This window comes from Microcaecilia unicolor, chromosome 5, assembly GCF_901765095.1.
Source record: "Microcaecilia unicolor chromosome 5, aMicUni1.1, whole genome shotgun sequence".
Classification (NCBI taxonomy): domain Eukaryota; kingdom Metazoa; phylum Chordata; class Amphibia; order Gymnophiona; family Siphonopidae; genus Microcaecilia; species Microcaecilia unicolor.
Window position 1 is genome coordinate 157,510,688 of NC_044035.1, and position 25,473 is coordinate 157,536,160.

Consider the following 25,473-nt stretch of genomic DNA (forward strand, 5'->3'; position numbering starts at 1 on the left):
AGCATCTGGGTGGTTTACAATAAAAAACTCAGCAGAGCAGTAAAGCATAGAAAGAAAAAACAATGTAAGAAAAAAAAAAAGGAGACAGAGAAACAGGAAAGAAATTAAAAGAAATGGAAAAGGGAGAGATCAAGAAACAGGAAAGAAATTAAAAGAAACGGAAAAGGGAGAGATCAAGGGTGAAACTTTTTGTCTGAACGGCCCCCTTCCCTGTAGACTCACCACTTTGTTTATTGGCATAGTTCAGAAAACCCTCAATCTCCTTGATCGACATTAGGAATCATTTCTTCCCATCCTGGAAAATTACCAATTTTGCGAGGTGCAAGATTCCCACTGAAACCCGTGGGCTGCTAAAGTCTGTTTATAGGGCCAAAGTTCTTTTCTCCTCAACATCGTCTCCATGTTTAAATCTGGAAACTTGTGATGTTCATACTTCTCATATTGTGTAACCCTCTGCTGTTGCGCTGCCTGCAGAACATATTCCACCTCTGGATATTGGAACAATTTCACTATAAAAGCACTTGGAGGCATGTTCCTGTCTGGCTTGGGCTGAGCTCCCTGTGTGTCCTCTCGATTTCAAAAATCGGCTGTGCAGGGAAGTCAGGGAAACAGTGACCAGCAGTGTGCGCACAAATTCTATAGGGGCGTCTCGTTCCATTCCCTTAGGGACCCCAAAAATCCACAAATTAGACCGGCAGTTGTGGCTTTCTCAATCCTCCTGCTTTGTTGATAATAGCTCCATCCTTTCTTAGATGCTTCAAGCTCCTTGGCTTCCTTTTTCTGCTCCACCTCCACCAAGTGCAAGCGCCCTTCCATGCCCTTAACCCACTCAGATAGTGCTGCAATCCTGGCATCCGGCTATCTCCAACTTTGCTGCCCTCAGCTACTGCAGAACAACCGCAAGTGCATCATCATTCCTTCCCACCTCTGCAGACTAAGGTGAGCTACCCAATTGCTGGACTCTTCTGGCAGGGCTGAGGGATCCGCTGTTGCCCAGCTTCTGGGCCTTCCTGGAGTACATGTCCTTAATTGTAGGCGTACCTTTTGCCTTGAGAATTTGGGGCATTGCTCACCATCAGCATGTAATCCCGCTCTCCACACACCGACTCAATTGCACAGCTGACAGCTCGTTTTAACACACTGGAGAGTGGGGAGGGATATAGAGCGCCATTATATGCGTCCGATCCACATAGAGGGTCAACTGGATGGCCGTTGTTTATATCTTTTTGAAGGTGTGGTCTCCAGAATTAAGCACAGTATTCTAAATGATATATGGAAGCCTGACCTCTAGTGGCAGTACCATGAGACTACTGCTAGAGCTCAAAGTGGCCATTTTCTAGATGGAGCCGTGGGCAGGAGCGCGTGAGGATCATTCCTGCCCTGGCAACCCCACTCAACCACTACAGATAATATGGTAGGCTCTAGGGAGGCAGACTATGGGTGGGAGGAGTCTGGAGGGTAGTGGTCTGATGTTGGCAGGGAGTTGGGGGGGATTGGTTAAAGGAACACATCTTTGGCCTCTACTTGGAAGCTATGAGGGTGCTGGCCAATATTCATTGTGGGCAACTGCACAGGTAAGCAAACCAAAGTTAGTACTGCTATTTATGTGGTCTTATGTGGTTGCTTAGCTATGAAGGCACCAGCAGTGAATATTGTTTGTACCCGCATAGCTGTTGGCTCCTCCCTGTCTCCACCTCCAGAATACTGCACTGCCCAGTTAAATGCCGCTGAATATCAGCGGTTGGCCCACAGAGCATGATTTAAATGGGCAGAAGAGGCTTCTGCCTATTTGAATCACTTGGAATATCGACTGGGATATTTATTACACAACCCTTTAGTATTTTTGTTTTGTAGTTTTTGTATCTTGTTGAACAGTTTATGCAACATTGGTTTAAACATCTCATTTTCTGCTTAAATAGAACAAGAGAAATATTTTGTGTTTAACAAACTGAGCGTTCAAAGGTCGTATATATCTGTTTTGTTGGTCAGAATGGATGGACCATACAGGTCTTTATCTGCCGTCATTTACTATGTTACTATATGTGTGATGTTCTGAATACTTTTCACTGTTTCTAGTCAACTTTCTGAAGGGAATGAAGCTTACGACGTTGCTATGTGTGCTCAAAATTTCAGGGTTCTTTGACTAAGCTGTAGTAAAAAGTGGCCTTAGAGCACCCTTACGTGGGTCTTTCCTGTGCGCCAAGACCATTTTACCGTCACTGGAAAATGGCTGATTTTCCACTCTTTTAAATTAATGGCCATGCAGTAATTTTGCTATTAGCATGTCACCATTACAAAAATTAGCATGTGAGCACTTACCCTGCACTAGCTGACATTGCACTAACTGATTTGTGCAAAAGCACCCATTCTCCATGCCCCAGATGCACTCCTCCCAGAAAAATAAATATTTTTTAGTGCGTGGTTTGCATGTGCAGATCCAAACCTTCCGCAGGATGCCCGAGTGCGCCCTGTGGTAATCCATTTTAACCTGTGGTAGACGCACTGTGCTTACCGCAGCTTAGTAAAAGGACCCCTTTGTATTTGATGTTCTTAACCAGACCAAATTTGCAAATTATGTCAGACAGGAAACAAAGACTCTGACAGCAGTATTTTTTTTTTTTAATTTGTTTTGGATCCATGCATATCTGCAGCCTGCAGATATGCACACACATCCCCAAAAGGAAGTGCCTTCAGTTCTGGCTGGAACTTCTTGTTTTACTTCATGAGAGTGACTTAATGAATTCTAGGGACATAGGCAACAACATTTCAAAATGATCAGATGTGCCAAACATAATACAAATTACAACTCCTTGGACACAGATATAGAAGCTTGCTCAATTGCACCTACTGAACTGGTTTCTATGTCTAGGGATGCCATAAGGATTTTGCTAAACTTTTTAGACTACCTCATTACCACATACACATTTTTCAGTTGCTTTTCTGGTTTTTAATTTCAGTTCTAATAGCAGTTTTCTCACTATCTAATTGCAAAGTTTCCAGGTACAGATTGTGTACCTCATTTCCCAAAGACGTGGAGCGGCATTTTCAAAAGGGACGTCCACGTTTCGATTTGGACATCCTTGCAAAACGTCCTGATCCAGGGGTGGGGAAACCTGTATTTTTGAAATAAGATGGATGTCCAACTTTCGTTTCGAAAATACCGCAGGGACGTCCAAATCCTTAAATTTGGTCATCCTTAGAGATGGACATCCCTAGACATGGTCATTTCTGATTTTCAGCGATTTTCAAAACCAAGGACGTCCATCTCAGAAACGGCCAAATGCAAGCCATTTGGTCATGGGAGGAGCAATCATTTGTAGTGCACTGGTCCCCTTGACATGCAAGGACACTAACTGGGCACCCTACAGGGCACTGCAGTGGACTTCCCAGGTACATAGCTCCCTTACCTGGCTGAGCACCCCCAAAACCCCCTACCCACAACTGTACACTACTGCCATTGCCCTTACGGGTAAAGGGGGGCACCTAGATGTGGGTACGGTGGGTTTTGGAGGGCTCGCTGTTTCCTCCACAAACATAATAGGTAGGGGAGGGGGGATGGGCCTGGGTCTGCCTGTCTGAAATGCACTCACCCACTAAAACTTCTCCAGTGACCTGCACACTGCTGTGATGGACCTGAATATGACACCTGAGGCTGGCACGATATATTTTTAAAGAGGTTTCTTTTTAGGGTGGGAGGGGGGTTAGTGACGGGAGGTCATCTCCGATTCTCTCCGGTGTTCATCTGGTCAGTTCGGGCACCTTTTTGTGCCTTAGTCGTAATAAAAACAGATCCAAGTGTTCATCAGGGACAGCCTTCTTTTTTTCGATTATGGGTTGAGGACATCTAAGTATTAGGCATGCCCAAGTCCCACCTTCGCTACGCCTCCGATACACCCCCTTGAACTTTTGCCGTCCCTGCGACGGAATGCAGTTGGGGACGTCCAAAATCAGCTTTCGATTATACCGATTTGGACAACCCTGTAAGGACGTCCATCTTCCGATTTATGTTGAAAGATGGGCGCCCTCCTCTTTCGAAAATGAGTCCAATAGTAGATGTACACTTTCCCTTTGAAAACTGACACAAATGCAATGTACCAGCAGAATTTTGCACCCTCTTTTCTGAGGGTTAGCTTTCTACAGAAAATAAAGAACATTGAGTTGAAAATAAAATATATGCATATTATTTTCTGATCCCTTCTAACCCATTTTCTCAGGAACACCTTACCTTCCCACAATTAAACTCTGGCATTTGTTGCCAGAGAATGTGGTAGAGGCGGTTAGCTTAGCGGGGTTTAAAAAAAGGTTTGGCTGGCTTCCTAAAGGAAAAGCCCATAGACCATTGTTAAAATGGACGGGGAAAATCCACTGCTTATTTCTAGGATAAGCAGCATAAAAAGTTTTGTACTTTTTGGGAATCTTGCCAGGTATTTGTGACCTGGATTGGCCACTGTTGGAAACAGGATATTGGGCTTGATGGAGCTTTGGTATGTCCCAGTATGGCAACACTTAAGTACATAGTTGTTAATCTATTAGCCTTGCGCTCTATACAGTACTGTGTTTCGCCTAAAATGGCATCTTCAGGAGCTTAAGACTGTGGTAATACTAAACAGTACTCAGACCACTTCATGTCCCATGCAGCTTTGCTCTGGCACATTGGGAGTGTACAGCCATGAAGTGGTGCTAGTACAGTTTTATTTTGTTGTTGTTGTTACATTTGTACCCCACACTTTCCCACTCATGGCAGGCTCAATGCAGCTTACATATTATATACAGGTACTTATTTGTACCTGGGGCAATGGAGGGTTAAGTGACTTGCCCAGAGTCACAAGGAGCAATGCCTGTGCCTGAAGTGGGAATCGAACTCAGTTCCTCAGGACCAAAGTTCACCACCCTAACCACTAGGCCACTCCTATTACCACAATCTTAAGCACTATTTTGTATGAGTCACCCTTCAGGAGAGTAAACAATTTGGTTAACTTTGCTAATGGAACTTTGTTAGATCTTTTAGTCATAATTACAATATTTGGTAATTGTGTTAGTGAAATAGGGGAGTTAGCAAATACTTTACAGGTTAACGGGTGGGCTGCTCCTATATAACGCAAGAATTAGCAGCACATTGTTAGGAATGTTATGGTGTATTATTATTTTGAATTGTTGAATTAATAAATTAGAATATATTATGAACAATGTAGCAAATTTAGTGGGTTTTTTAGACAATGAATATGTATGAGACAGATCTACATGTACTCTCTCTACTGTATGCAAATATATCTCATGCATATTAATCATAGGTATCCCGAAAACCTGACTGGCTGAGTGTGTCCTGAGGACTGGATTGCGAGTCACTGTTTTAGCCAGACTAAACAATAGGAAATTTTAGACAACCTATTTATTCATGCAAATTGCTATTCAATTGGATAACACACTTTAAAAATTCCTCTCACAAAAAGGTCCTTTTACAAAGCTGCGGTAGGAAATGGCCTTAGTGCACCCTTCCACAAACTTTTCCTGCATGTTAATGCTATTTTTTACTGCAGCTGGAAAATGGCCATGCACTAATGTTGTTACTCAATATAATGACAGGGCAAGCTTCAGCAAAAAATCTTCAAACAAGTATAATAAAAGACTGAAGACAAAATAGTCCTAATCTTATTATATATGAAATAGCAAATCAAGCTCTCTATAAATTGTAAATTTGTTTACATTTTTAATTTTAACATGGAGGAAAAAGACCTCAAATGTCCCGGACTCCAATTTTTAACATTGGTCTTAAAAAAACCTCCTTCCTTTCAACTTTCATTACCTTTTTTTCCTGTGATATGCACTTAAATGATATTTAATAGTTCTTAATATCAGTAGTCCAATATTTAGAATACAACGTATATCAAGCACTTAGCTTTCAAATTCGTTCCCAATGGGGCTCACCATCTCACTTCTCTTAAGCTTCTTCAAGGGACTAAGTGGGTCTTTTACTACTACTACTTAGCATTTCTATAGCGCTGCCAGGGTTACGCAGCGCTGTACAAGTTTAACATGAGGAAGGACCGTCCCTGCTCAAAAGAGCTTACAATCTAAAGGTTACAAACTATGTAGTCAGTGTAGGTATCATGAGTGGGGAAGGTGGTTATGCGCCAAAAGCAAGGGAGAAGAGATGGGCTTTGAGTAAGGACTTGAAGATGGGCAGGGAGGGCGCATGACGTATGGGCTCGGGAAGGCTGTTCCAGGCATATGGTGATGCGAGGCAGAAGGGGCGGAGTCTGGAGTTAGCGGTGGTGGAGAAGGGTACAGATAGAAGTGATTTGTCCTGAGAGCGGAGGTTATGGGTGGGAACATACGGGGAGAGAAGTGTAGAGAGGTACTGGGGGGCTGCAGATTGAGTGCATTTGAAGGTTAAAAGGAGAAGCTTTAACTGTATACTGTAGCGGATCGGGAGCCAGTGAAGTGACTTGAGGAGAGGGGTGATATGAGAGTATCGGTTCACGTGGTAGATAAGACGTGCGGCAGAATTTTGGACAGATTGAAGGGGGGATAGATGGTTAAGCGGGAGGCCAGTGAGAAGAAGGTTGCAATAGTCAAGACGAGATGTGACGAGCGAGTGGACGAGGGTTCGGGTGGTCTGTTCAGAGAGGAATGGGCGAATTTTGCTAATATTATAGAGGAAGAAGCGACAGGTCTTAGCTGTCTGCTGGATATGGGCAGAGAAGGAGAGGGAGGAGTCGAAGATGACTCCGAGATTGCGGGCTGAAGCGACGGGGGAGGATGAGGGCGTTGTCAATAGAGACGGAAAGTGGGGGAAGAGGAGAAAAGGGTTTGGGTGGAAAGATAAGGAGCTCAGTCTTTGCCATGTTCAGTTTCAGATGCTGTTTGGACATCCAGGCAGCGATGTCTGAAAGGCAGGCCGAAACTTTGGCCTGGGTTTCGACCGTGATGTCGGGAGTGGAGAGATAAAGCTGGGTGTCATCAGCATAGAGATGGTACTGGAAACCATGTGATGAGATCAGCGAGCCCAGGGAAGAGGTGTAGATCGAGAAAAGAAGCGGTCCAAGGACAGAACCTTGAGGAACCCCAACAGAGAGCGGGATGGGAGTGGAAGAAGAGCCATTAGAATATACTCTGAAGGTGCGTTGGGAAAGATACGAAGAGAACCAGGAGAGGACGGAGCCCTGGAACCCGAATGAGGACAGCTTAGCTCGAGTTATCTGCAGCAGGGCCCATTTTATTCCTATGGGCCCTGCTGCAGATAACTCAAGCTAAACTTTAGTAAAAGCACCCTACGTGCCTTAAATCATTATTAGTTTTTCAAATTAAGCGCACAACTTCCAAAATGGCGCTCAGTGAGTCAAGAGAGCTTGATTTGCTATTTAATTCAAAACAAGATTAGGACTATTTTGTCTTTGGTCTTTTTATAATACATGCACTAATGTTGCCATTAGCATGAGGCTATTAATAAAAATTAGTGTGTGAGCCACCTATTTTGTAGGTGATAAGAGCTCACATGCTAATCCTGCTCTAATCAGTTAGTGCGCAGTAATGCAGATGTGATTAGTACAGACATGCCCCCTTCCAGAAAAATTAAAAAATATTTTTTAGCACTTGGTTTGCGTGTGCACATTCGGAAATTACTGCATGACACCTCAGTGCATCCCACGGTAAGCACATGCTAATACTTACTGAAACTTAGTAAAAGGAGCCCAAAGTGGATATGGCTATTTGTATAAATATTTTATTTAGATTTTGCTCACACCTTTTTCGGGGTACCTCCCTATCCCTGGAGCGCTTACAATTTAATTTTGTACCTGAGGCAATGGAGGGTTAGGTGACTTGCAAAACATTACAAGGAGCAACAGTGGGATTTGAACTGGCCACCTCGGGATATCAAGACTGGTGTTCTAACCTCTAGGCCACTACTCCACTCCTTTTTAAAGGAAAGGGGATGGGATTTGATATATTGCCTGTCTTTGATCATCTTGGTTTCCAGATTATATACAGGTCCATATTTTTGACCTGGACTTGCCTAGAGTCACAAGGAGCTACAGTGGGAATTGAACCCAGTTCCCCTGGTTGTTAGGCCACTATGCTAACAGGCTACTCCTCTTTATATGCAGATCTATTTGCATTTTCCTGCAATAAGAAAGATATTCTGCAGGAAGATCAATTACTTTTATAGTGACACTCGAATGGTGCCTTTGAGGAATATATAAAACAGATGTTGCTTGAGGGTGCTGAAACCTCTAGGATTGAGTTTGTCACTCTTTCAAGATATTTTATAGTTCATAGTGGCATATTTTGTTATTTCAAGGATATGATGGAAATACTTATTTTAGTCATACACTGATATACTGGTGAGAGATCTTCTGAATAACTCTGTTTCTTTTTTTCATCTTTATTGGATTACTGTCAGATCAATTACTTGTGGTTTGATTATTTGTTTTCATCATATACTGTACGTACCACCATTTCATTTGTTAATTTCAGCCATTCTTGTGTTACCACCGCCAACATTATCCTCTCAAGAATACTAGCATAAAATCCCTCTCTAGAAAGGGTGAGCGGGGATTGTGCCTGCTTACGGGGTAAGCAGGGGGAGGGTCAGGACTGATGGGATGAGGAGTGAGAACTCAGGGCGTTCTGGGCATTTTGGTAGTAAAATGCTATTTTTTTTTCTTATTTCAAAAGGAATTTTGAGTGAGAAATTTCAGCACTTCTGTGTGTTTTATTGTGAAAAACCGTTTGACATGTTAGTATCTCAGTTTCTATATAATTTGCATTGTCTGTGTATTGGCCATTCTGTAAGTCACAGTCAAAAATGTGGATATTTCAATAATTAATTCTGGTTGCTTATGTTCTTCTCTCAGTGCCTGATCCAAAATTGACCCTTTGGATTATAATTTATTTATTAAACTTGAGTAACTGCCTTTTGTTAGAGATTCACCCAGGGAGACATATAACTACAATGAGCTTTGCCTTTTGAACTTTGATCCCTCTTAAGGGCCCTTTTACTAAGCTGCAGTATAAGGGGCCTGCGCTAGCGTTAGCACATGTTTTTTGACTCGCGCAGAGACCCCTTAGCACCAGAAATGGCATGCGCGGAGGTTGAGAACTACTGCTGTCTCCAGCGATAGTTCTGGATTGGTACGTGGGAAGTCCATGGTGGGCTTGCCATGCTTTAGTAAAAGGGCCCCTTAGGCTCTTCTCTAGGTACCTCACCCAAATTATCCCTTAGGAATTGCAATTACGCTGGAAGCACAATTAAATTGAGAGTATGCTTTAATGCTTTACCCCCTGGGTGTGAGCCTCGGTAGGTAAATATACCAAGCTTCATAACACAGCCCTTTTACTTACTGGGGGAAATCTACATATGGCGCCTAAAAAAATTGATGCTGAAAAAAAAAAAAAAAAGTGTGCTTAGCTGTATTATATAAACCTTGCTTAAAGTTAGGTGTAGTTTATAGAATATGCCTAGCGCCTATCCCTGTGACTAAAATTTAGGTGCCTCCATTTACACCAACTAAAACCTGGTGTAAACACCAGTGCCTAACTTAGGCACAGATCAGGTTTATTTTACAACACTGCACGTAAATTTTATAAACGCCCTTGACCTCCCTATGCTCCTCCCATGGCCATACCCCATTTTGAGATCTGCACTGTAGAATTTATGCGCACCACTTTATAGAATACTCTTAGCAAGTTGTGCATGTAATTAGTGCCAATTACTGCAAATAATTGGTTAGTAGCCAATCATCAGTGCCAATTGGCTTATCCAGTTAAGTCACGTGCACAATTTGGCTGCATGGCTGAAATTGCACATGTAACTTTAGTCACCATCCCCCAGATTCTATACAGCACGAATTGCATGCACAAATCCAAGTATATTCTGTATTTGGGTGCATAATTTAATTATCTTAACAAGCCAATCAGCACAGATAAATCGCCACTTGAGTAACTGACACAAATTGGTATTAATTATAAATTTACATACACAACTCGCTAAGCATATTCTGTAAAGTGGTGCGTATAAATTCTAATGTGCGTTGCCAAAACGGAGGCATGGCCATGGGTGTGGAATAGGCAGGTTGTGGGTTTTCTGAAAAATGACGTGGATGGTTGCAGAATACACCTGCTCCGCGCATAATTTAGGCACCAGTATTTACACCAAGTTTTACTTGGTGTAATAGGCACACCTAGAGTTAGGCACAGGCATGGCCATTTGGGTTAGTCTATAAATCCCCCAGGTGTATTCTATAAACTGTGCCTTATAGAATACGCCTTGGCAGAAATATTTTTGTGCCGATTTTTAGGTGCCATAAATAGAATCGGATCCCATATGTAGAATCTTCTGATCAGCATAGCTTGATTGGTGTGTTTGGGGTCAGTTGTGGAGGGTGGTTGGGATGGGGATGGGTTTGGAGACGGTAGGGCAGGGCTGGGCTGGGTGTGGGAGGTGGTTTGCTTGCACTATGGCTTATGCACTTTTCTTTTAGGAAATGATCCAAACCTTTTTTAAACCTTACTAAGTTACCTGCTTTTACCGCATTCTCTGGCAATGAATTCCAGAGCTTATACAAGTCCACCTACAAAGTGGGATTTAGCTACCTGGGCTCAAAATGGTGGAACTGAATTCCCATAGTCATAAGAAGCATCACAAACTACCTCCAGTTCAAAAATGACCTAAAGACCTACCTCTTCAGGAAAATCTATGAGTAAAATGCACACTAATCATTCTGGAATAACAATATACAACACAACCTCTAACTTTAATGCATCTTTTCATTTAAGAAATTAACTAAGACATATCTTCTCAATAAACCCAATGACTATTCCATACACACAAATAGTTATTTTGCCAACCACTGTAAAACACAGCATCATACAACCTTGTAAATGTAATTGAATCAATGTAATCTCTAACACCTGTTAAATGTTAGCTACATTGAACCAAAACTCATTTTTGGATAATTGTGGGATACAAGTATGAATACATAAAATTAAGAAATAATTACTCGTTGAATGAAGAAATATTTTCTCTGCTTTTTTAAAACATTTACTGCTTAATAGATTCATTAGGTACCCCCTAGTCCTAGTATTTTTGGAAAGAGTAAACAAGTGATTCATATCTACTCGTTCCACTCCACTCACTATTTTATAGACCTTTATCATATTTCCCCTCAGCCGTCTCTTCTCCAAGCTGAAGAACTGTAGTTGCTTTAGCACAGAGAAGTTGTCTCATCCCTTTATTATTTTTGTCACCCTTCTCTATAACTTTTCTTTTTTTTTTTCAATATTTTGAGAAATTTTCAAGCATATAAGCAACAAAGAAAAAATTAACATGATAGCTTCCAAATGTAACAATGGGATAACAACTGTGATGCATAATACATAGAAAGAAATTTTATTTAAACATATATATGTAAATAAAAGAGACCTATGCTGCATTGGATGGTATTCTAGAGCACAACGAGTTCAAGGGTGCCCAAGTTTTCATTACAGAATAAATAGTTAACTGCTTATAAGCTAACAAACCACTCAGAAAACTTCAGTTTGGAGTTGTCTTTCCAATTGCAGATGTGTGGCAATAGCTAACATCATATTGAAAAGCTTGTGGCAGGAGTCTGGCAATATGAGCACAGAATAACAGTTTTATACAAGATGATCAGGTCAGGAGGAAGATTAAAGATAAGAACAATTCCATACCAAATATAGTTCCAGTAAGCACATATGTTTTTTCCAATAAAATATCATGCGAGACAGTGCCAGGTTCAGACAACCACGACCAGCAAACATTTGTAGAGCCTTGTTTAGTAATTTTTGCTAACCTCCAGTAGGCCAGATGCATAGTGAAAAAGGAGGACTGGGTTATGGCAGCAGATTTTGATGGACATAGTGTCTTGGTCCAGAAGTTAAACCAGTCACAATCCGATGATGTAAGGACAAATTCCTTTTCCCAGGATGATTCTAATTGAAGTGTGCAATTATTAACTGAGTTTGTTGTTGTAGTTGAGGTTTTTTTTTTTTTAAATAGATGTTGGAGAACTTTTTATGGCCAAGCGCAAGATTCTGAGAAAGAGAAGTAACTTCAGAAGGAGATGTCATGAGAGAGGATGAAGACTGAATGGAGGTGATGTATGATGTAACTTGTTTCCAAGAAACTAAGTGGGTTAATGAACCATCAAGCAGAAGAGACAAAGTATCCAGATACATCATTTTACCCACAAGGAACAACTGTGACAGAGATCAAATCCCTTTAGATTTCCAGTCAGTTTCCTGCTGACTTAAAATACTGGGGTCAAACAAGGAGCTATGCCAAATGGGTATATCTTCCAATGACTATTTTGTTTTTGACGGCATTACAAAATTCTCTAATGGTAATAGAAATATTTTTTTCTAACATGGAGTTCTCAGAGAGAGATATTGTGGGACGCTGTAATTTACCTACACAGTGTTGAAAGACATCAGTGGAGAAATGGATATCAGAGTCATATAATTGTTTTGTAGTAATGTTGGAATTGATGGGCTATAGCCGAATCCGTGGAGTAGACAACTCCACTAAAGTCAACTATTTGAGCAACACTGGTTCAGTTTGCTTTTGATTTAAAATACTGTGCTAAAAGGTGGCTGGCCTTGCTATTTTCCACATACAGCCTAGAGTTTTGGAGATGAATAATTTCCAGAGCATCTTCACTGAGGGCTGAATTAAGTTCATTCTTCAAGGCCTGGAGAAGTAGAAGAGAGCTAGGATTGTTATTTGCTAGAAATTTGTTCTCCTATACCCTAATATTAGATTCTAGTTTGGTCAGTTCTTTTTTTTGTGTTCATGATTTTTCCCAGCAGGGTAACTGATGATATGACCTATTAAGGTGGCTTTCAGAGCGTCCCACCAAACCTGGGCCGTAAAGTCAGTTATAGGATTTAGATTAAAGTACTCAGTTAATTTACCACATAAGAATTGCACAAATGTTTCCTTTTGTAATAGTACAGAATTAAATCTCCATGCTGGCCTATTATCACTACCAGTAATGTCATCAATAGTTAGTAATGTGGGGGAGTGATCAGAAAGGGTTCTGTTAAGTATTTCAGCATTGCAGATACTAGACAATAAAGATGAAGAAATGAAAAATTAATCTATATGGGAGAAACTGCCATGTGGAGGGGAATAAAAAGTATAATCACATTTTGTGGAGTGGAGCAGACACCAGGAATTTACCACACCCAAGGTAGATTTTAAATAAATTTATTTTAGCTAGAGTTTTGGTTTTTCTAGGAGGACATTTAGATTTCCTATACAAAATAAGGTCCTGTATCTGACTGAAATCACCTCTAATTATAATCTTATTACCCAATGAGATAATCTCCAAAATAATGTCATGAAAAAAAAACTACAGGGAGTCAGTGTTAGGAAGCATACAAATTAACATGTAGAAAACTTGTACTGTGAAAAGTAATATCCAGCATCAACCCATCTGCCACAATTATCTCATAGTTGTTTCAAAACAAAAAATTGCAGCGATCTACGAACAAGTGTAGCTACACCACTGTGTTTTTGAGATGCAGGAGAAAAGCCCATATGATAAAATTTGTCCTGCAGCCTGGTGCTGTCATTAGTATTCAGATGGTTCTCCTGTAGAAGGATTATATCAGAATTCAAGTGCTTACAATTTCTTTCTTTTAATAGGGTTATTTAGACCCTGAGCATTAAGAGATTATTCTTATCATGCGAATAAAGGAAATCCAAATGCACCATAAAACCAAACACAGGTTATACAGAGAGTTTAAAATATAGTGGATCAAATGCAATGGAAGCAAGAAATCTTACGGGCTAATATCACCAATACCAGCACGAGTTGACTGATAGACTGATACAAACAATGAAAGCACATACATAGATATCCTTATCATTTTAAAACTTTTGAAAGAAGCATAAACCTAACCTAGTAGCTAACTAGCAGCCAATCCTTGGAATAACATCCTTCTGTAATTTACATCCCATCACTAATCTTGCTGCTATATTTTGTGCCAACTTCAAGGTTTTTATGGAAACTCCTGGCGACCCAATAATCAAAATAATGGCAAGAACCCTAGATTTTCAAGGAAGGTTGTTTATAGGAGTAGGGAGGTTGGGGGACTGGGGGTTCCCAATATTTTATATTATTACAGAGCAGCACAGGTGAGAGCTGCTATTGAATGGGGTCATATTTAATCCCATAAACTGTGGTCGATTATTGAGCAAATTGAGGCAGGTGATATGTCTTTGAGATACCTCCTTTGGCTCCCTAAGCATTACAGGACGATATCTTCCACTTTGAGTGCTATTAGGATTCTACCAGCAGAGTGATTGATTTTCAACTATCCAGATTTACCCCCATACGTCACAATCCATAAATTGCTCCTGGACTTCTTGCTTCCTCTGTTTTTCAGATCTGTGACATTAGGGGACTTTCAATCTGTGATCATTTATATGATGACACCATACTGAAAACTTTTGAGTCATCCGATAGTCCTGAAAATACACCTCTGTTTCACGGTGGAATAGGATGTCGATGTAAAAGAAACACAACATAGATCAATCTAACAACATTCAGTCTAAAGACATGAAAACTGACCAATAGATAACTAGAAACAGCAGTTTGTATCCAATACAGTAGCCTAATGAAATATTCAGATTTTGCATTGCATGTGGATACAGATTAAGGAATATTATATTAGAGATTTTTCAGTGTAAACCTCAAGAAATAAAAATAAAACTAGTAACGATGACTAATAACATTCAAACACTATCCCCCCTCCTCACAAAAAGAAGCCAAACAAAAATAAAGCCTGAAAGTATAGCTGCGACAGGTAAAGCGGGGTAGCACAAAGCCACCCATAAACTCCGTGTAAACAGAAAAACAAACAAAAAAAACCACAACAAAACGGTGGCAGGGGGTGGGAGACAAAGCTAACTAAGGCTACCCTTCTGGTCCCGTGGAGAAAGGCTGCCTTGATTTAGTATTTCTAACTGACGATCACCAACCCGGAAACGCTGTCCGAGTTGCGGTGCCACCGTCAGCCTGTTCCCAATTCCCGTTCAGCCCTCAGCGCAACTGGCATTCTAAAGATTAATGCGGCTGCTTCAGTGACTCACTGCAAACCTAGAAGTGAGTCTCTTGCGGCAGCAGGAAAAAAAAGAGAAACTAATGCCAACAGCGGTGGACTCTCCGAAGTCCTGACTGAGTAACCAACTACTGTGACAACAAACAATGCCACGCTGAAATTGGCCCGGGCGGAAACAAACGCCGGAGAACGGAGAGAAGAAAGGGAGGCACGCGACAGTGAAGACATCTAACCTCCTCGGTAAGGACGAGTGCAGGAAGGTAAGGAAACGAAAAGGGGTGGGTGACAAGTGCGGAGTTAGCTGCAGTAGCCTAACAGAACTGGAGCGCTTTATGTAGTTACTGCACCGCCAGAAATAGCACTTCAGGTTTTAAGCCTAAAAACAAGAACCTGAGTTATATTTAACCCCCCCCCCCCCAACAAACCAAGCCCAAACTCGGGAAAATAACTTAGGGAGTTTGGGCGACGCTTCTAATTCAGCACAGGAAGGGTAGGTGCTGGGCGGCGACGGCACCTCACTCGGTCTCCTTCAGAATCTGATTGGTTTCTACTCGCTAAGCGTCCCACTGTTTCCCTGGTGACGGAGCGTTCTTGCTCTTTGGCCGAGTTTCCGAGCACTGTCTTCTTATTTTCAGGCATTGAGTTAGTTGACTTGCCCTCACAGGGGTCCTTTGAATGGAAGGGAGCGGGGCTGCGCTCTGCAGCGATTGGCTCTGGCCGCTTGTTACTTCCTGATTCGCTGGGTGAGTGTTAAGCAGCTGAGGCGGAGAGCTTCAAGTCAGGGCACTCGTTCTCCTTACATCGGGACAAGCAGTGGCTGTAACGTTTTCGATTTATGTTGTTGACATTGGGGACTTGCAAGTCCGCTTGTCCCCTGTGTTAGGTAAGGATTGAGCGTGTTACTGTTTGCGGGGGAATGGGGGGGGGGGGGTCGGTTGTTCAAGAGGGGTTAGGTCGGGGTATCGGGTGGGAAAGTTATTAGTTGGAGAGAGTGGAAGAGGAGGTGTTGGGAATGGGTGTTGTGTGGGGTTACCATCATGTCACTCCATGTCACGTCGGCATCACTTTCAGTTGGGTAGTGGAACTAGCAGAGGGACTGTGTAGTGTCACTTTTTGTGTGTGTTTGGGGATGGGGGAGAAATTGTATCGCGTGGAACCAAAGATATCTGACAGCCTAAGATATAAGCTATGTGCCCATGTCCCGCCTTTCTTATAGCCTAGCATCTTCCTTTCCCTGCCAGCTGTCCAGTATCTCTCATCTTTTTCCTCCAGGTGTCCAGCATCTCATATTTCTCCCTTCTCACCACATCACTCCATTGGAGAGAGGTTAATCTGGGATGAATGCAGCTTCACCTCTATGGGCTGAGAGGAGAGAATGTGCTAGTCGTGCTCCTTGCAGGGTGGAGGGTTAGTTGGGGAAAGGTGTCAGCTTGGGTATACTGCTACTCATGGCAGGAAAGGTATACAGAAGGATGTTGGTGTCATTTTTGTTCACAAATGATGAGGTGAGGAGGCTGAAACTGCCAGCTTCATGCTTTGTGGGGGAGAGATTATCAGCGAGAGTGTTACTGTGGGGAGGTTATTCAGGGAGAGGATTTGCTTGACTCTTTGCAGAGGGGTATTGGTAGGCCTTGCTGTCATGCCCCGTGGAGGGCTTGAGGTAAGGTAAACATGGTTAACTTTTGGCTGCAGTGTTTTATAAAATTAATCACATGAGGCTTTATAAGGGTTTCTGTATGTAAAGTCTGTTAAAGACAGCTGATTATTGTGCTTTCTGCCTTGCATATTCTATTTCATTCAGTATGCAGTGGTCTTCAGATATGCATTCTGCCTAATCCTGCAGAATTTCAGAAGGCTGTGTTTGTTGTTAATGTGTCTTTATACACCCAGTATTCATATTGGGGAGAAGCAAGAGAGGAGGAGGTATTTATAATTGTAGCTGAAAAGAATAACAGAGGGAAGATGTTGCTATTTTGATTCAGAAACCACATAGTGGCTGAACACTAGAGTCCCACAAAGAGAACCACAGAAAACAAGGGAATGGGAAACGGAAGAAAGCTCAACAAACAATGGGACTTAAAGTCAAACAGTACTTTGTCAATAAAACAACCCTAATGTAGTACAAACTCTCATCTTGCAATGTTATTGTTGTATGAAAAGATACAACATGGCACCATGTTTCAGGTCATAAAGTGCCCGCCTCGGGAGTCTTGCAAATTGACCACTACTAATAAGGATATCTGAGAGTCTTTAAAAAGATCATTAAAAGAGTCCAAATTGTGTCAAAATAATTTCTTAACTATTTACAGAAATGAAGAGACAACTCTACCCCACAGTCTAAAGAAGACTCCTGAGGCATGCATTTTTTGTGCCGAAACATGGTGCCGTGTCGAGTCTTTTCATCAACAACAACATTGCAAGAAAAGCATTTGTACTACATTAGGTCTGCTTTCTTAACAATTAAAGCACTGTTTGACTTTAAGTCCCATTGTTTGCTGAGCTTTCTTCTATTTCCCACTCCCTTGTTTTTTGCTATTTTGATTCATACATTTTAGCACAAATAGGAGAAAATATTTTTTCACTGAACATATAGTTAAGCTCTGGAACTTGTTGCTGGAGGAGGTGATAACAGCAGTTAGCGTATATGGGTTTAAAAAAGGTTTGGACCAATTCCTGGCGGAAAAATCCATAGTCTGCTATTAGGATAGACATGGGGAAAGCCACTGCTTAAACTTGGGATTGGCAGTACGAAATATTGCTACTCTTTGAGATTCTGCCTGGTATTGTGACCTGGATTGGCCACTGTTGGAAGCAGGGTGCTGGGTTAGATGGAGCCAGTAGGACAGTTCTTACAGGTGACAAAAAGCCTTTTCTAAAGTTAAAAGTTGTATGGTGGTATAAGTGTATATAAGTACATGAGGTAACAAGACGGAACCTACTTACTTATATACGTTCTGTGTGTAGGCATTTCTGGGGACATAGTTGGGTAGAATTGGGGGCAGAGTTGCGATGTATTTACACACTTTATAAAATGTGAGTATGTGGTTAGCGTACATACACACATTTATGTCTCCTTAGGAGCAAGTGCAAACATACATCTCAACATTTGTGTCCTGAATTGTGGAATTCTTTGCCTAAAGAATGCTTAGTGTGGCAATTTATGGATAGTTTAGGCACATCCTTAAAACATGGTAACTGCATACTTACTTTCTTCATTAACTGCGCTATTGCTGTTTGTTTATTTATATATATACTTTCAGTGTGTTCTCATGTATCTTATTATAGGAGGATGTTTTGTGTGTTTGTGGATGAACTTATTTTGTAAAAGCATCTATTGTATTCTTTCTGTGCACTTTTGGAGTCTGCCATGAGCTTCACGATAAAGTGAAATATAACTGATCAATATTGTTCTATGCTATTTTTTAAGCGCTGGCCATCATGGGTTTATTTATTGGGATTTATTTCCTTCCTTTTTGAAAGAATTCACTCAAGGTGGTGTACAGTAAGAATCAGATATCCGGTGTTAGGCCATAGATACCTGTGCTGAATATCCAGTTCATTGGTAGCCGCTGGAAGTTATCTGGGTACTTCTGATATTTGGTGCCAGTTTTTGAGTAATTGGCTAGGTGAGTTAGGATAGACTTTTGTCCCACTGGTGCAGAATATTGACAGTGTCTAAAACGTGCTTTACTTATGTTACAAGTTTTTGTAGTTTTGCAAAATATTCTGCCATTTCTTATGAAAGTTTAGGACTAAAATCATATGTGAAAAGTAAAGCAATGCAGAATTTTCACAAAGGAGAAAACCTATTTTTCATCCTTCTTAATCTCCATGCAAAGATTTATTAGTACATAAGTAATGCCATACTGGGAAAAGACCAAGGGTCCATCGAGCCCAGCATCTTGTCCACGACAGCGGCCAATCCAGGCCAAGGGCACCTGGCAAGCTTCCCAAACGTACAAACATTCTATACATGTTATTCCTGGGATTTTGGATTTTTCCAAGTCCGTTTAGTAGGGGTTTATGGACTTGTCCTTTAGGAAACTGTCCAACCCCTTTTTAAACTCTGCTAAGCTAACCGCCTTCACCACATTTTCCGGCAATGAATTCCAGAGTTTAATTACATGTTGGGTGAAGAACAATTTTCTCCAATTTGTTTTAAATTTACTACACTGTAGTTTAATCGCATGCCCCCTAGTCCTAGTATTTTTGGAAAGCGTGAACAGACGCTTCACATCCACCTGTTCCACTCCACTCATTATTTTATATTATTTTATATACCTCTATCATGTCTCCCCTCAGCCATCTCTTCTTTTGTAAAATTGCTTAAAAATAAAAGAAAAAGAAAAGTGCTTCCAAATCCTAAACATCCGTCCATAATTTAAGTCTCATAAATAAAGATTATGGGCGGATGATTAGGTTTTGGAAGCATTTTTGATTGTGTCATATATTTTGCTTTAGTTATGATGATCCTGTTGTAAAAATCAATTTACCAGATCACTATAGAAAATATTATCAAGATATAGAGGTTGGATTTGATGTTTTTGTTTATCCCTCTGGTTGGGGCCTTGCTGTGATATGTAGCCTTTACATAACAGTGGAGTGGAGGAGTAGCCTAATGGTTAGTGCAGTGGGCTGAGTACCTGGGGAACTGCAGCTTCTTGTGAGTGTGGGCAAGTCACTTAACCCTCCATTGCCCCAGGTGCAAACACTTAAGGGTCTTTTTACTAAGACAAGCTAACAGATTTAGCGTGTGCTAGTAACATAGTAACATAGTAGATGACGGCAGAAAAAGACCTGCACGGTCCATCCAGTCTGCCCAACAAGATAAACTCATATGTGCTACTTTTTGTGTATACCCTACTTTGATTTGTACCTGTGCTCTTCAGGGCACAGACCGTATAAGTCTGCCCAGCACTATCCCCGCCTCCCAACCACCAGTCCTGCTTCCCAACCACCGGCTCTGGCACAGACCGTATAAGTCTGCCCAGCACTATCCCCGCCTCCCACCACCGGCTCTGGCACAGACCGTATAAGTCTGCCCAGCACTATCCCCGCCTCCCAACCACCAGTCCTGCTTCCCAACCACCGGCTCTGGCACAGACCGTATAAGTCTGCCCAGCACTATCCCCGCCTCCCACCACCGGCTCTGGCACAGACCGTATAAGTCTGCCCAGCACTATCTCTGCCTCCCACCACCGGCTCTGGCACAGACCGTGTAAGTCTGCCCAGCACTATCCCTGCCTCCCAACCACCAGCCCTGCCTCCCAATCTCGACTAAGCTCCTGAGGATCCATTCCTTATGCACAGGATTCCTTTATGCTTATCCCACTCATGTTTGAATTCCGTTACCGTTTTCATTTCTCACTGGGTCAGGTCCCTTGAGAAAGCGGCAGCGAAATGGGTGAAGTAATTAGCACACACTAAATTATAAGACATCCATTGTATTCCTATGGATGTCTTTTCATTTAGCGCGCCTTAGATAGTGAGCCTACTAGGGACAGTGAAAGTACTTGTGTATAATATGTAAACCACTTTGGTTGTACCATAGAAAGGTGGCATATCAAATCCTATTACCCTTACCCTTCGAATAAGAGCCTTTTGCACTTCTCACATAGGTGTCCTGTCACAAAATTAGTCCATTGAGTTTAGGTGAAGAGTGGAAAGCTCCAGGAGTCACAGTAATCTTGGAGAAAATGGACTTTACTGTTGGTTGTGATGTTTCATTGGATTAGCAGACGTACTGAGAGATAGTAATATACAGTACAGTCTCAATTTTCCAACATAAACAGGATCAACCCATTGTTGGATAATTTGGAAAACACTGCATGAACCCTCAAACAATACATAAACAAAGGCATAGTTTTCCTGATTTTCAAAAATTGTTCTAAAACAAAGATTTGTAATAGAAATAAATGCGATGATGTCTCTGGGAGATCTGTTGGATACGACAGATGTTCAGATTACCAGAGGTTAGTAATCAAGACTGCACTGTACATAGAACTTAGCTGTACATACTTGGGTATCAGTCAAAAAATTTTGACTTCAAAATGCCTTCAGTAAACCAGGTTTTTCTTATCCACAGGTCATTCTTCATAGCAGCTTATAAATTTAATATCTCCCCTTCCCCCAATTGGAGCATGATCCAGTATCTTTCCCTCCACTTCCCTCCCTGCTACCCTGCGTTTGATATCTCCCCTTCTGTCTCAACCCCTCCCTCCCATACACTTTTAAACTTGTTTTCTAGAAAGTAGCAGCAGTGCAGCGGTAAACCTAGGCTTCCTGTGGGTTGCTCCAGAATGCTGTCACTGACCATCCCGCCCTTGTGGAAACAGGAAGTTGAGACCTGTGGTTTGAGCTAAGAGAAGGGTTTGTAAAGTTGTCTTTGTTTTATCAATAAAATATTTCAGAATAGGTTATATTAACCCCGTTATTGTACTGTGGTGGTTTCATTCTTTTCTTCATTTTCAACCTTGACTTATATATGGTTCACAGCATTTTTGGCCAAATTTCAGTCCCCAAACTACCCTTGACTTATATCTGAGTATATGTGGTATCTGGTCTTGAAAGTTTTTCTTCAGTTGTTCTATTTGATTTCTTAAAGTGCATGTACTACATCTTTGAAGAGTTTTGATTTATTTACTGGAGCTTTAGTACTCTCGATTTGGTCAGGGTCTGAACAGACCCATTAACCTGTCTGGGTCAGGTAGCAAGACAATAAGTTCTCAATTTCAGGCTAAAAATAAAGAATCAGCCTCAGCTTCTGACTCCAGCCTTGCACTTGCTCTTTTCCAGAGAGTGAAGCATATTCTATTGTCTTTTGCCACAAAGTAGTGAAAACCACAAAAGTGGAATACCCAGTTCATTTACTTCAAAGAAAGCCATCACTTCTGCATATGTTATTAATAAGTTTCATCCTCTTGATGTGATGTCTCCCTTATGGAGAAAGGCTAAAGAGGTTAAAGCTCCTCAATTTGGTGAAGACAGCTAAGAGGAGATATAATGTCTGTAAAATCATGAGTGGGGTGGAATGGATAGATAGGAAATGATTGTTCTGCCTTTCCATGAAGCTAATAAGTACTGCTTTTAAAGCTACGAGTAAGAAGTATTTTTTCACCCATTGTGTAATTGATTCAATCCACTGCAATTAAATTAGTTCACAGTGCTCATCATTTCGACTTTGTCACTCCTCTCTGCTGAACGCTGGCTTCCTGTTATTTCCCAGGTTAAGTATAAGATTCTGCTACTGGTCTACAAATCATGTTTTCCCTCTGCTCCTGCTTACCTCAACAACCTGTTTATCCCTTACACACTCCTTTACTGTTTCTGCTCTGCCGATAACAACCTCCTTACCATTCGTTTGCTCTCCACCTTAAATCTTAAACATCTCTTGTGAATCCACTTTCTGCTGCCTAGGTCCTAAACTAAAGAACCACCTTCCCCACCATATTAGGAATCAACCTTCTCTCACATCTTTCAAGAAAGCACTCAAAACACATCTGTTCACTGAATCTTTCCCTTCCACTGATTTGGTGATATCTGTTTTTCTCTTTATTTCTCCTTTTTTTTAGTCCCTTTCCCCTTTCCTTCCTTTATTCTCTTCTGCTTTTTTTCAAAGCTTATGTTAACCACTTAGATGCTTATTGCTTATATTCTGTTTTTAAATGTTAGGATATGCAGGCTCTTAGTAATAAATAAGCTGTGGAATATATTGTTGGAAGATGTGGTGGAAACAGTTAACATAGCTGAGTTAAAAAAAAAAAGGTTTTATATAAGTCCTGGGAGAAAAGGTAAATAAATTGTTATTAGCCAGGTAGACTTGGGAAAGCCAAGCTTATCCCTTTGTGTAAATAACAAGGACTTTGGCTGGCCACTGTTGGAAACAGGATGCGAGTTTGATGGACCTTTGATCTGACACAGTATGGCATTTCTTAATGTTGACAGCTTCTATTCTTAGGTGTTTCTGAATTGTAAAATTTAAGGTGTTTATTTTCTTGTTAATTAGGGAGCCCTTTTACTAAGGTGTGGTGAAGTCTGGGCTTAATGTGTTCTAACGCAATACTTTCCCATGTGGTAAGCCTAGATTTACTGTGGTATGAAAGTCAGGCATATTAGCCCTCTCCTCAAGTCATTTCATTAGCTCCCTATCTGTTTCCACATAATATTCAAACTCCTGTTATTGACTTACAAGTGCATTCACTCTGCAGCTCCTCAGTACCTCTCCACTCTTATCACTTCCCCACACTTCTTCCTGGGAACTCTGTTCATTGGGTAAATCTCTCTTATCTGTGTCCTTCTCCACTGCCAACTCCAGACTCCGTTCCTTTTATCTTGCTGTACCATGTACCTGGAATAGACTTCCTGAATTAGTATGTCAAGCTCTGTCTCTGACTGTCTTCAAATCTAGGCTAAAAGCCCACCTTTTTGAGACTGTTTTTAACTCTTATTCACTTGTTAAGTACCCACATATGTTTTATCATTCCCACCTTAAGTAATTCTCTTATCCCTTGTTTGTCTGTCTGTCCTGATTAGATTGTAAGCTCTGTTGAACAGGGACTGTCTCTTTATGTTCAAGTGTACAATGCTGCGGACATCTAGTAGTGTTATAAAAATGATAAGTAGTGGTAGCATTAGCTGTGGTTTTTAAAAATTTACAGTGGGAGCACTTACTGCCACCTATTTTGTAGATGGTAAGAGCTTCTTGACACTAGCGATCACTGCGAACAAATACAACTGGTCCTGCCCTTCCGGAAACAGGAAATGAGGGTGGGACCAGAGGCAGAGCTGAGACAGAAGAGAAGGCAGGCTGAAGCGCCATGCCTGCTCGACTTTCACTGCTGCCGCCAGACCCCGAGGTAAGAACTTTTAAATTCAGGCCAGCACGCAGGAAGGCGAGGGGCAGGCGGAGGACTGGGAGAAGAGGGCGGGCAACGCAGGTTGGGCTGCCACTCGGAGGGGAGACTGCTTTATTTTCAGTACTCCAGTAGTATCATATGCTCAACAGAACATCAGCATATTGACCCCTGATGAAGGCTTTATAGCTGAAACACGGACCGGGTAGGATCCTAATAAAGTCTGTTTGGAGTTTTCATTCTTTGAGTTTTGACTGGTTTCTTGGATTGGATTTTCTTCCACTCTGCATTCGCTCTCCTTGGTGATTTTGTGGAAGGTGTGAACCTCTTCTTTTTTTCCTCTTTTCATTCAGCACCACTGGCTTCGCATTCTGTCTTGAATCCATTATAAGATTTTAACTCTCACTCACAAGGTCATTTACACTATTGGGCTCATTTTCGAAAGAGAAGGACGCCCATCTTTCGACACAAATCGGAAGATGGGCATCCTTCTCACAGGGTCGTCCAAATTGGTATAATCGAAAGCCGATTTTGGACGTCCCCAACTGCTTTCCGTCGCAGGGACGGCCAAAGTTCAAGGGGGTGTATCGGAGGCGTAGCGAAGGCGGGACTTGGGCGTGCCTAACACATGGATGTTCTCGACACATAATGGAAAAAAAAGGGCGTCCCTGACGAGCACTTGGACGACTTTACCTGGTTGTGTTTTTCTTACGACAAAGACACAAAAAGGTGGCCGAAATGACCAGATAACCATCAGAGAGAATCGGGGATGATCTCCCCTTACTCCCCCAGTGGTCACTAACCCCCTCCCACCCTCAAAAAAACATCTTTAAAAATATTTTTTGCCAGCCTCAGATGTCATACTCGGGGCCCTGGAGCAGTTTTAGTGGGTGCAGTGCACTTCAGTCAGGCGGACCTAAGCCCATCCCCTTCCTTACCTGTTACGTTTGTGGAGGAAACAGTGAGCTCTCCAAAACCCCCCAGAAACCCACTGTACCCACATCTAAGTGCCCCCCTTAAACCCATAAGGGCTATGGTAGTGGTGTACAGTTGTGGGTAGTGGGTTTTAGTGGGGGTTGGGGGGCTCAGCAGACAAGGTAAGGGAGCTGTGTTCCTGGGAGCATTTTATGAAGTCCCCTGCAGTGCCCCCTAGGCTGCCCGGTTGGTGTCCTGGCATGTGAGGGGGACCAGTGCGCTACAAATGCTGGCTCCTCCCATGACCAAAGGGCTTGCATTTGGTAGTTTCTGAGATGGACGTCCTTGGTTTCCATTATCGCCGTAGTAGAGGAGTGTGGTAGTCTTGTTAGTCCACTCTTAAGGTTATCAATAGAAATCAAACAAAATAAAACATGGAAAAGAAAATAAGATGATACCTTTTTTATTGGACATAACTTAATACATTTCTTGATTAGCTTTCGAAGGTTGCCCTTCTTCGTCAGATCGCCGAAAATCAGGAACGACCAAGTCTAGGGATGACCATCTCTAAGGATGACCAAAGTTTCAAGATTTGGTGTCCCCAACCGTTTTTTTTTTT

General features: G+C 41.7%; 1 protein-coding gene across 5 annotated transcripts in view; it reads left to right on the plus strand.

Moving 5' to 3' along the window:
• The first annotated feature begins 15,051 nt into the window (after positions 1–15,051).
• MICU1 (mitochondrial calcium uptake 1) overlaps positions 15,052–25,473 on the plus strand; it is a 407,340-nt gene continuing 396,918 nt past the window's right edge. For 2 of the 5 annotated variants that reach the window (XM_030203484.1, XM_030203488.1), the window contains exon 1: positions 15,837–15,970. The gene's annotated coding sequence lies outside the window, so the exon portion shown is untranslated. The other 3 variants (XM_030203485.1, XM_030203487.1, XM_030203486.1) reach the window with 3 other exon arrangements.